Source organism: Cervus elaphus, chromosome 15, assembly GCF_910594005.1.
Source record: "Cervus elaphus chromosome 15, mCerEla1.1, whole genome shotgun sequence".
Taxonomy (NCBI): domain Eukaryota; kingdom Metazoa; phylum Chordata; class Mammalia; order Artiodactyla; family Cervidae; genus Cervus; species Cervus elaphus.
The window spans coordinates 55,595,675-55,604,667 of record NC_057829.1 but is presented as its reverse complement, the minus strand read 5'-3'; the positions used below and the strand labels follow the sequence as shown (position 1 = coordinate 55,604,667).

At 40.7% G+C, this 8,993-nt stretch overlaps 2 pseudogenes; one reads left to right on the top strand and one right to left on the bottom strand.

Annotated features, from left to right (window-relative positions):
* Nucleotides 1–3,001: 3,001 nt before the first annotated feature.
* Nucleotides 3,002–4,117, top strand: LOC122708981 (annotated as a pseudogene).
* A 1,219-nt stretch (nucleotides 4,118–5,336) lies between these two features.
* On the bottom strand, nucleotides 5,337–5,557 carry LOC122709654 (annotated as a pseudogene).
* Nucleotides 5,558–8,993: the final 3,436 nt, after the last annotated feature.

Sequence of the window (8,993 nt, the reverse complement as noted above, 5' to 3'; positions counted from 1 at the left end):
TAGAGAAATAACAAACTCAAGCAAAGATAGAATGGATAGCTTGGAAGATCATCTAAAATGGAGCAAAAAGAATAAAGGTTTATTAAAGATTTGTTGTTATTGTTCAGTTGCTCAGTTGTGTCTGACTCTTTGTGACCCCAAGGACTACAGCACACCAGGCTTCACTAGCTCCTGGGGCTTGCTCAAACTCATGTCCATTGAGTTGGTGTTGTCATTCAAACTTCTCACCCTCTGTGTTCCCCTTCTCCTCCTGCCGTCAATCTTTCCCAGCATCAGGGTCTTTTCCAATGAGTCAGTTCTTTGCATCAGATGGTCAAAGTATTGGAGCTTCAGCTTCAGCATCAGTGCTTCCAATGACTATTCAGGATTGATTTTATTATTTTTTTCATTTATTTTTATTAGTTGGAGACTAATTACTTTACAATATTGTAGTGGGTTTTGTCATACATTGACATGAATCAGCCATGGATTTACATGTATTCCCCATCCTGATCCTCCCTCCCACCTCCCTCTCTACCCACTCCCTCTGTGGGAGAAGGCGAGGGTGGGATGTTTCGAGAGAACAGCATCGAAACATGTATATTACCACTTCTTCTTAATCTCTTCTGTTTCTGTAGGTCCATACTATTTCTGACTCTTCTTGGGCCCATCTTTGCATGAATGTTCCCTTGAAGTGAAGTGAAAGTTGTTTAGTCGTGTCCAACTCTGTGACCCCATCATACTGTCCATGAAATTCTTCAGGCCAGATAACTAGAGTGGGTATCATTCCCTTCTCCAGGGGATCTTCCCAACCCAGGGATTGAACCCAAGTCTCCCACATTGTAGGTGTATTCTTTATAGCTGAACCACAAGGGAAGCCTGAAATGTTCCCATGGTATCTTTAATTTTCTTGAAGAGATCTCTAGTCTTTCCCATTGTATTGTTTTTCTCTATTTCTTTGCATTGATCACTTAGGAAGTCTTTCGTATTTCTCCTTGCTATTCTTTGGAACTCTGCATTTAGAGTCCTTTTCTCCATTGCTTTTGCTTCTCTTCTTTTCTCATCTATTTGTAAGGACTCCTCAGACAACCATTTTGCCTTTTTGCATTTCTTTTCCTTGGTGCTGATTTTGATCACTGCCTTCTATATGATGTTATAAACCTCCATCCATAGTTCTTCAGGCGCTCTGTCAGATCTAATCCCTTGAATCTATTTGTCACTTCCACTGTATAATCATAAGGGAGTTGATTTAGATTATATCTGAGTGGTCTAGTGGTTTTCCCTACTTTCTTCAATATAAGTCTGGATTTTGCGATAAGGAGTTCATGATCTGAGCCACAGTCAGCTTCTGGTCTTATTTTTGCTGACTAAATGTAGCTTGTCCATCTTAGGCTCAAAGAAAATAATCAATCTGATTTTGGTATTGACTATCTAATGATGTCCATGAGTCTTCTCTTGTGTTGTTGGAAAAAGGTGTTTGCCATGACCAGTGTGTTCTCTTGGCAAAACTCTGTTATCCTTTGCCCTGCTTCATTTTGAACTCCACTGCCAAACTTCCCTGTTACTCCAGGTATCTCTTAACTGCCTACTTTTGCATCCCAGTCCCCTATGATGAAAAGGACATCTTTTTTGGGTGTTAGTTCTGGAAGGTCTTATAGGTCTTCATAGAACCATTCAACTTCAGCTTTTTTGACCTTAGTGTTTGGGGCATAGATTTGGATTACTGTGATATTGAATGGTTTGCCTTGGAAACAAACAGGGGTCATTCTATCATTTATTACAGATACAAAAGGTAAATAAAAGAGGTCTAAAATATGCACAACTGGTATTATTGAAAATGAGAACATAACAGATTGAACAGACTTAAACATTAGGTGCCAAGGAGGATGAATTTTAAGAATGCAGTGAGATTCAATATTAGAAAAACTAGTTAATTACTTTTTACATTATCAATAAAATGTATATTGATAGATGCTAAAAAGGCATTTGAAATTTGAAACACATCCTGATTTAAAAAATAAGCTAGTGAAGTAGGATTAGATGAAATTGATATGTAAAAAATAATCTCAAGATATCAGGCATGTTTAGTTGTTGAAAGACTAGATTTCATTTCATTAAAACCACGATAAGAGCAAAGCTTCTGTTCAGTTCAGTTCAGTTGCTCAGTCGTGACTGACTCTTTTGTGACCCCATAGACTGCAGCACACTAGTCTTCCTGTCCATCACCAACTCCGGAAGCTTGATCAAACTTATGTCCATTGAGTTGGTGATGTCATCCAGCCATCTCATCCTCTGTCATCCCCTTCTCCTCCTGCCTTCAATCTGTCCCAGCATCAGGGTCTTTCCTAATGAGTCAACTCTTTGTGTCAGGTAGACAAAGTATTGGAGTTTCAGCTTCAGCATCAGTCCTTCCAATGAACACCCAGGACTGATCTCCTTTAGGATGGACTGGTTGGATCTCCTTGCAGTCCAAGGGACTCTCAACAGTCTTCTCCAATACCACAGTTCAAAAGCATCAATTCTTTGGCACTCGGCTTGCTTTATAGTCCAACTCTCACATCCATACACGACTGCTAGAATGTGGTCCACTGGAGAAGGCAATGGCAAACCACTTCAGTATTCTTGCCTTGAGAACCCCATGAACTGTACGAAAAGGTGAAAAAAAGCTTCTGGTATTAATTACTATTTAACTTTAATATTAGCCAATTCAATTAGATGAGAAAAATGATTATGAGTATATTAAAAACATAAATGATAAAGAAGTAATGTTGACTCACATTTTAAATGGTTATAATGAATAAGCATATCAGTAAAAATATGTAAAGTCTAGAAATAGAAGAAAATATATAGTAATTCTGTGAAAATATTTAGCCTTGATAGTAATCAAACGCATGCAATTTAAGACAATAATGGCTTTTTCCTACTACATTACAAAATTAAATTTAATAGAAGTATTCAAAATTACCATGTGTGAAACAAACATTCTTAGGTACTTTCAGTACAATTACGCGTTTGTGGTGCTCTACACGCCATGCCCTTTTGCATCAGGGGGCTCCTCCGCCCTTCCCGTCCCTTCTCCAAACCTCTGTTCTGGGCTGGGCTGAGGGATTTGACCACCCCTCATGGCAAAGACCCTGATGAGACTGTGCACTGTTTTACCCAGCGCCACTTTGCTTCTGAGGTGGCGTCTCTAGCCATGGACAGTCTCTTGCTTGGAGTGTTTGCAGGCAACAGCTGTGAGCTCAGCATCAGTTCCTGCTTTCCCAGTCTCTTCCAAGCTGAGCAAACCTTTCATTCCATATTACTGGGGCCGCTGCTGGGGGCAGGGTGGGGCGCACAGCTGGGTTCAGCACGTATTCACCAAGCTCGGGCTGAGTGCTGGCTCCAGTGGTCACTCGGTGGAGGGCTGGAGACTGCCCCAGGCCATCAACACCCATCTGACTAGTAGGGGTGTCAGTGTTCTCCAGGGCCAGCCAGTCTGTGGGCTCAGTCTCCGGGCGGAAGGGCGCTGGAAGGTGTCTCTAGGGGACAGCCTGGAGGCGGACCACATTATTAGTGCCACTCCAGCTTCAGTGCTCAGCGAGCTGCTCCCTGCCCAGGCTGCCCCTCTGGCCCATGCCCTGAGTACCATCACTGCTGTGCCTCTGGCTGTGGTGAATCTGCAGTGCCAAGGAGCTCGTCTGTCCGTCCAGGGATTTGGACATTTGGTGCCATCCTCAGAAGACCCAGTCATCCTGGGAACTGTGTCTGACTCAGTTGCTTTCCCTGAGCAGGGTGGGAGCCCCTCTGGCCTCAGAGTGACTATGATGCTAGGAGGTTCCTGGTTACAGACACTAGAAGCCAGGGGCTGTATCTTATCTCAGGGCCTGTTCCAACAGGAGGCAGAGAAACCTGCTGCCACTCAGTTAGGACTGAATGAGCCACCAAGTCACTGCTTGATCCATCTACACCAGAACTCTATCCCCCAGGATACATTAGGCCACTGGCAAAAATTGGAGTCAGCTACCCAATTCCTGGCTGCTCAGAAGCTGCCTTTGACTCTGGCCGGAGGCTCCTATGAGGGGTTGCTCTCAGTGAATGTATATAGAGTAGGCGTCAGGCAGTAGCCTGTGTCTTGGGCACAGAACCTAACAGTTGATCCTCAGCTTCCACTTCTTCTTGCCCCTGGTGGCAGGGATTCTCTCACCCATGAAAATAAAAGTTGCTGAAGCTTGAAATAAAGAAAGCTTGGAAGTACCCAGAACAAAAATTGTGTATATCTAGGTGGCAGGATGAGTTTAAATTACATTTTATGATTTCTTCAATCATCTATTTGTATAAACGTTCATAAGAACTTTTCAATATATCATGTTACATAGAGAAAACAATATATATACATATACATATTTATTTATTATTATTTGATTCCAGATGCCAATCAAAATGCTTAGAAAAAAACCTGAAATTAAACTAAAATGTTAATGGTAGCTGCCTCTGGGAAATGAAATTATGAATGATCATTATTCTTCATATGCATCTTTCTCTACTTTTCCAAACTTTTTTCTTTTCTGTAATTAAAAAAAAAAAAAAAAAGCAAATTCCAAAAGCAGAGTAAGAAACATGAAGGAGAGTAACCCTTATCCTATTCATTAAATTAATATTTGCTCTTTTTTTTTTGTTGTTCATTAATCTATGATTTCAAGTGTGACCCCAGTAGGGGGCTCATTTGAATTGCTTCACTTTCACATCCATATTTTATATTTCCTCCAGGAGACTTATTTTGGGGAAATATACAAATTAAGACTATATATTAAGAAATGAAAGTAAAAAGAGCCCCATCTCATAGTCCCATGCTTCTGACCATTTCAATTTTCAGTTCTCTTGGACCAGACACAGGACTGTCTCTGTTCATGGTTTTCATTTCATCAATTTGAGGTTGAAGTAATGAAATGGGAATAAAAAGATTATCTATCTATACTGAAATAAAGCTTAATGGAGCTTCATGTTCCTCCTCCTGTATTTTCTTCTTAAATTGTAATGTTATCATTTATCTTAGTTTGATTAAAAAAAGAAACCTTCTTGCCCCACCCTCCTGCTGCCTATTATAACCCTCCATTTCATACAGCTCCTCAGAGCACCCTTCTAGTTTCTGGATGGCTTCTCATTTTTTCTCCCCTTCTTTTCTTACACTGTATCCTTTGGAGTAACCCTGCCCCATTAGGGAGAGATGATGTTCAAAAGGTAGCCAAAGCCAGGTCAGTGCTAATGCTCAGTCATGTCCGACTCTTTGTGACCCCATGGAATGTAGCCCAACAGGCCCCTCTGTCCATGGAATTTTCCAGGCAAGAATACTGGAGTGGGTTGCCATTCCCTTCTCCAGGGGATCTTCCCAGTCCAGGGACTGAACCTGCATCTTTTGCAACTCCTGCTTACCACTGCACCACCTGGGAAGCCCTGATAAAAAAGGAAATTTATTTAAAATTCAAGTAATAGAAAAATGTGGGAGAAGTAAAATATCATTTAAAATCCCAACACTGAAGTGTATTTTTTACTGTTTGATTTTTTACACTTGATCTTAGCCAAAAGGCCGAGAAGCGATTACTGTTTGATTTTTTAAAAGTTATTTATTTTTAATTGAAGGATAATTGCTTTACAGTATTGTGTTGGTTTCTACCAAACATGAACATGAATCAGCCATATGTTTACCCATGTGCCCTCCCACTTGACCCCTCCCACCTCCCTCCCCATCCTGCCCCTGTAGTTGTTACCTGGGTTGAGTTCCCTGAGACATACAGCAAATTCCCATTGGCTATCTATTTTACATATGGTAATGTATGTTTCCATGTTACTACCTCCATATATCCCACCTTCTCCTTCCTCTCCAACAAGTCATGTCCGTAAGTCTGTTCTCTACGTTTGCAACACAGAATTTATTGTGTGATATCCACCAGTTGTTAGTATCTCAGTCTGGATGTACTCAGATTGAGGAGCATAATTAGATCAATAATAAGAAGCAATTTAAGAAAAAAGGCATCAATCAATACTAAAAAAAAAATACTGAATTTACCTTGAACTAAACCAAAAGAAGAAAATTAAATGGAAATAATTTCTAAGCAAAAAATTAGCATTTCATCAGCAAAAGACATTATAGGTGTTAAAATGTTAGTTGCTCAGTTGGGCTGAGCGACTCTTTGAGACCCCATGGACCATAGCCTGCCAGCCTCCTCTGTCCATGGAATTCTCCAAGCAAGAATACTGGAGTGGGTAGCCATTCCTTTCACCAGGGGTTCTTGCCAACCCAGGGATTGAACCTGCATTGCAGGCATATTCTTTACCATCTGAGACACCAGGGAAGCCCTAGGTATTAAAAGACAACACTAAGGTTAAAGAAAAACAGCTTAAGAGAAATTTTATAAGAATAAAGTCACACATATATAAATATGTTCATATATGTATGCATGTATTGTGCTGTGCTTAATCACTTAGTCGTGTCTGACTCTTTGTGACCCCATGGACTGTAGCCCGCCAGGCTCCTCTGTCTATGGGGATTCCCAGGCAAGAATACTGGGGTGGGTTGTCATGCCCTTCTCCAAGGAATCTTCTCAATCCAGGGATTGAACCCAGGTCTCCTACATTGAAGGTGGGTTCTTTATCAGCTGAGCTACCAGGAAAACCCGTATGTATGCATACATACATATTGTTTAATATTTTTATGTTTAAAAATGTATATTTAAAAACATTTAAAAGTTTTTTCTAATGGTAACCTTTATTCTTTGTTTCTCTCTCCCACTAAGAGGTGTAGAGTTTAGAGATGAGCTGAAGGAAGCCACTATAACATTAGCCACTGGAAGCCAAGAGATTAATTTATATCAACAATGAAAAGGATGCAAAAGAGGAAAAATTTGCCCATCAGCACACACCATCACTGCTGGATTCCAATATTCCTGCTTCTGTAATTCATAAGGACACAAGTCAGCAACTCAGTGTTCACACGGCAAATGTAGTTCACACTGCAAAGGGCTGACCTTATAATACATAAGAGGTGGCTTACATTTATTTGCGCATGAAATCCTAAGGAAAATAAAAGTAACAAATCTCCCACTCCTCTTACTCGCTTTCATGGTCTCCAGATTGGATAGCTAGACAAACAGATGTAGGTATTTTTGCCCCCCACTGTGGTCATCCATCGCTTTTCAGGCAGACCCAGATTTCTTTAGTAGCTTACTGTTAGGGACTGTGGTTTGTAAATGAAAGCTGATAGGCTGGTGGAGCAAAGATGGGGGGGCCCTGCCTGCATTCATGGAGTCTTTCTAAGAGCGAGAATTGAAGCATTGCCTAGATAGTAGTTTCTCACGTTAATACTCTGATTGTACTTCATGTGAAGCTTGTAATGTATATTGAGATTCTTAGCCAGCTCCTCTCATTACCACTTATCCTCCAGTGCTGGAAATATTTGCTTCCAATGGATCATTGCTATGCCTTCCACTAAAATTGCCCTGAGCTTTTGGGAACTGTCTCATCCAAGGTTACCCTCCCTAGAGGCCATGGCCTATGGTCTATGACTGAAGAAGGATATGAAGACTCAGCCCCAAGGCTCGATTTGGGATAACTGTGAAGGGCCATTCCAGGTCCAGAGTTCCTTGTAGGATTGAATGAGATTCAGTTGCAACAGCATAGTAGGTCAACTTTATCTTTGACCCAGTCTTGCTTTCCTCACTTTATTACAGCTGTATCTTTTGAGGGTATTCCCCAAAATAACTCTGCAGAAAATGTAAGACAACATTCTCACTACTGGTGATAAATAAAATATTCAGTAAATTTTTCATGAAGGTAAAATTTAAAAGTTATCTTTTATCCATTCTGGTATGTTAACAATGTCCTTTAAAAAATCCATATGGATGATAGATGGTAATTACAATGTATAACATCAGCTCTGGAATTTCTTTCCAAGCAATAATGCCAACAGAAAGAAAAGGAATACAATGAAATCATAAGTTGACATTTCCTTTATTTTTTGTCCTGATTGTGACCATGCCAGAGGGAGTAATTGCACTCAAACTACAACACAATTACACTCATTTCACATGCTAGCAAAGTAATGCTCAAAATTCTCCAAGCTAAGCTTCCACAGTACATGAACTGAGAACTTCCAGATGTACAAGCTGGATTTAGAAAAGCCAGAGGAACCAGAGATCAAATTGCCAACACCCGTTGGATCATAGAAAAACCAAGAAAATTCCAGAAAAACATCTGCTTCATTGACTACGCTAAAGCCTTTGACTGTGTGCATCACAACAAACTGGAAAATTCTTAAAGAGATGGGAATACCAGACCACCTGACCTGCCTCCTGAGAAAATTGTATGCAGGTCAGGAAGCAACAGAACTGGGCATGGAATAACAGACTGGTTCCAAATAGGAAAAGGAATACATCAAGTCTGTATATTGTCACCCTGCTTATTTAACTCATCTGCAGAGTACATCATGTGAAATGCTGGGCTGGAGGAAGCACAAACTGGAGTTCTTAAGGTTGCCTGGAGAAACACCAATAACCTCAGATATGCAGATGACACCACCCTTATGGCAGAAAGTGAAGAGGAACTAAAGAGCCTCTTGATGAAGGTGAAAGAGGGGAGTGAAAAAGCTGGCTTAAAACTCAATGGTCAAAAAACAAAGATGATGGCATCTGGTCCCATTGCTTCATGGTCAATAGATGGGGAAACAGGAAACAGTGATAAATTTTATTTTCTTGGGCTCCAAAATCATTGGAGATGGTGACTGCAGCCATGAAATTAAAAGACGCTTGCTCCTTGGATGAAAAGCTATGACAAACCCAGTCGTCATATTAAAAAGCAGAGACATTACTTTGGCAACAAAGTTTCATCTAGTTGAAGCTATGGTTTTTCCAGTGGTCATATATGGTTGTGACAGTGGGACCACAAAGAAGGCTGAGCACTGAAGAAGTGATGCTTTTCAACGGTGGTGTTGGAGAAGACTCTTGAGAGTCCCTTGGACTGCAGGGAGATCCAACCAGCCA